Raw genomic sequence first — 4,165 nt, forward strand, 5'->3', positions numbered from 1 at the left:
GTAAGTCAAGATATATATATAAAGATATTGCTGATCATCTAAGTCAGGGGGTCAGCATATCATGCACTGGGGCCAAATCGGACCCACCACCCTTTTTCTAAATAAAGCTTTCGTGGAACTTAGGCACCCCCACTCGTCTGCATGCTGTCCACACTGCTTGCTAACAGCAGAGTTGAGTGGCTGTGACAGAGACTCACAAAGCCTGTGAAGCTTACTCCTGGCCCTTTATGGAAAAAGTTAGCCATCCCCAAATAATGAGTCATTATTTGCAAGAAAAAAAAGCATAAGATACTAATTCAAACTCTAACGCTGGCCCGTGATAACAATCAAGATTGAAGAGAAAGCATGAAAGGGAAGGAAGAGTGAAAGGAAACCACCAGGGGAGCCCGAGGCCTCTGGGAAGGAATGGTAGAAAGAGGTACCAAGTTCACCTGGAGGCCAACAGCCACGCCTCCCATCTGAGCGAGGATACCAGGGGCCTAGCCCGGCCTCAGAGTGTGCCCCCATCACTGGGCTCTCTGGCAAGCTCGGAAATCGCCTCCGTTCCTGGTTGTCACCTCCAAGGTTTGCACATGCAACCCCCTCAGCCTGCAACCCACGTCCCTGCCGCTCTGCACCAGCTCAGCCTGCCCCCTTCCACTGCCACCTTCAAGATCAAATCCCCTAGGCGTCTTCCCAAGCCCCCAGGCCTGGCCAGCTTCCCTCATCTCTGCTCCCACCTTGCTTTCTCTTTTCCTGCACCCCCACCCCTCACTGTATTAAACCAGGGGATTACTTGCCCAATGCCTCCACTGAATATAAGCTCCATGAGGGCAGGGCTACACCTATCTAATTTACTGTTTCATTATTGCCAGACTCTAAAACATCCCCTGGCGCATGGTAATACCTAACCGTTTGTTAAGTGAATTATCTTGTATGAAGCTTTTTAGATGAAATCATGATGATGTGATGCATATGCATCAGGAAGAATTACACACTGCCTGTCTTAGGCATTGATCCCCGGTCCTATCTTATTAACAATTTCCATGGGATGAAGTGTGAGTGGGAGATGGCCAGAGAAGCCAGCATGTGCAGAAGAGCTGAGGCAGGGAGAAGCATGGGGCGTTGGAGGCATGGAAACTAGCCCAGCATGGCTGGAGCAGAGAGCCAGAGCAGAGGAGAGCCAGACCATACAAGTCCTACACATCATGGTAAGAATTTTTGTTTATCTTATCCTAAGAGCAATGGAAGAACCGCAGAAGGTTTTAACTAAGGCAGTGGATGATTTAATCTGCACCACCAGCTGCAGAAGTTATGAATTCACAGGGAGTAGATATACTTCACTGAGTGCCTACCATTGTGCTAGATATTAGGGATAATATGCTTAAGGAATCACTGTCCTTGAACTCAAGGTATTTCATATAAAGAAGACATAACTATCGTTTGATAGGGCTTCAACAGAGTTAAGCTCATGGGGCCATGGGCGAGCACCTAAGAGGAGACTCTACATTCTGCTCAGTTGCAGGAAGAGTGGGTTCCTAAAGGAAACCTTTAGTGTTGCTCATTACTTACTTGGGGCAGACTAGTAAAGGAGAGTAATTCAACCCAATGGAAGTATTCTGTGACCAAAAATATATAATAATAATTATGAAGAATCTGAAAACATGAAATTGTTCATAAGAAAGCATTAAGTGAAAAAAGCACAATTCTAATCCTAATATATACCAGAGGATGGCAAAGTCTTTCTATAAAGACCCAGATAGTAAATATTTTTATGTTTCATGGACCATATGGTCTCTATCACAACTACTGAACTGTCTGTTGTAGCATGAAAACAGCCATAGACAATATGTGAGTGAATGGGCATGGCTGTGTGCCAATAAAACTTTATTTACAACAACAGGCAATGGGCCAAATTTGGCCCTTGGGCTGTAGTTTGCTGCTGCCTGAGCTATTCTATATTATAATTATAATAGGTGTAATGTTTATGACCATCGACAAAAGGGAACACAGAGGAATGGAAGGGCTCTTTGTGTTTGGGGAATGGAATTTTCAGGTTGGTGGCTCTGTTATTTTTACCTACTCGGTGCTTACTTATCCTTCTGGGAACAACACCCTGACTTGGGGGTGGAAGAAGGAGAGAGAACTGCCTTTCTATCATCTTTAATCCATGTGGTCCCTGGAGTTAACCCACTCCAACATCCAGAGTAAGACACAGTCCCCAGACCTGGCCCCCACCAGTCATTTCATTGCCTTGGCCGTGGTAATTCATTCAGAGAGAAACATGGGCCCACACAGACCAATGAGAATCACTCCCTTGGATTTTTTTTTTTTTTTAATGTTAAGAAAGAGAAGCCCTCCTACTGCTGAGGTTGCTAAAATTATAGTGTAGGAGGCTGGAGTTGCTCGTGACCATGTTGCTCCTCCAAGTCTTGGTCCTGCTCAAGAATGATACCCACACATTGCACAACAGAACTACAAAATGAAGAAATATGACGCCAGATGGACATTATGTGAGTCTCTGGATGAAGCCTTATCTGAAACTAGCCCTATTCCTGGATTTTTCTGTGACTTAATCCCATATGTTCTTTCTCCATCTTTGCTTGTTTCAATTCAGTTTTTGTTCTGTCAACCAAACAAGGTCATCACTAATGGGTTTTTTTTCTTTATTTTATAAAGTCCTTTAACATCCTCACACTATCACTTTAGCAACAAATAAAATTGAGAGAAGATGGATGAAAAGGCACCATATTTTTAAAAATCATTTCTCAAATGAAAGTCATGCTCCATTTTTGCAGTTTTTCTTATCAGTTGAGTGACTTGAGCCAGTTGCAGTTCTTAAATTTGACCAAGAGAATCTAAGTCCTCTCTCCAAAAATTGACTGGAAGCCTATTTTGAAGAAAATATATAAAGACAGGGCTATAGTGAAGATCACAAATGATGACAATAGAAAATAATTCAGGAAAGACCATCTTTCTCTGCAGAAATATAGTGACATATGTAGGACAGCTAAGAGTCTCCATGAGAGGATGAAAATGATCCATGACCATCACGTGGCCACAACCTCTAAAAAAAAGACTTTGGAAGAAAACACAAATCTGACAGTGTCACTGCCATGCTTAAAACTCAGCAATGGTTCCCAGTTGCCTACTTGAGCCCGAACTCCCATGGTAGAAATGATTTTCACAGAACACAAATTTGAGTGTGCAAGAAATATAATTATCTTTTCTTTTTCTATAACTCAATTTAATTTCGTTTTCTCTCAAGTCCCTAAACTACCTACTAGCAAGAAAATTTAGTCACTTCCAGGTAAATACCATCATTTTGAGTTAAACACAATCAATTCAGGATTCTGCATGCACGCGCACACACACACACACACACAAACACACACCTTCCTTTCCCCTTGGGCAGCCTCCAAGGATGCAGATATTTTGGAGTAAAATCACATCAGGAAGCAGAATCTGGTCTGTCGCCATGCGCTGCCCTCTGCTAGTGTCTGGTAATATTTTCTGGTCTTTGGTGTTGTTGGCATTTATCTCCCAGCATGTACCGAGATGCCCTGCGTCACCCTGTGTTTCTGGTTATCAGATCTACCAAGGTCAACACATGGCTTCCATGTCCAGGTCCAAAAGAGTCACTGCGCTGCCAACCCCCACAACCACGTTCAGCAAGCAAGCAGCCAATGGACTCTCTGAGTAAAGATGCTCCCAAATACGGCTAACAGCCCTTCTACTTACATCCCATTGGCCAAAAATTGGTCAAGTGGTCACACAAAGCCACAAAAAATGCTGGGAGGCCTTGTTGTTATCCTCAGCGACACATGCCTGGTTAACCTTTGGGGCTCTAGTTCCTAAGAGAGAAGGTGAGAAAGAAACCTAACACTCTCTGTCTCACGTGTTCTAGACATGGCTCAAAATTGTTCAAGAAATAAAGACAATCACAGAGAAGCCATAGGTCAGATATACTGAGAACAAAGCACAAAGGAACAAAGGAAGACAACAAAAATTAAGAGCAAAGTTGACATTTGTAATCATAAAGTGAAGTTTCTAAGATTCACTATGGCCAAAAGCTGAAACAGGAAGGCGGCAAAAGCATTGTCAATAGCTGGGGGGGGGGGGGGGGGGGGGGGGGGACACAAAAAAAAAAAAAAAAAAAAAAGCGACGAAACAAAACAGAAAAAAA

This window comes from Phoca vitulina, unplaced genomic scaffold, assembly GCF_004348235.1.
Source record: "Phoca vitulina isolate PV1807 unplaced genomic scaffold, GSC_HSeal_1.0 scaffold50, whole genome shotgun sequence".
Lineage (NCBI taxonomy): Eukaryota > Metazoa > Chordata > Mammalia > Carnivora > Phocidae > Phoca > Phoca vitulina.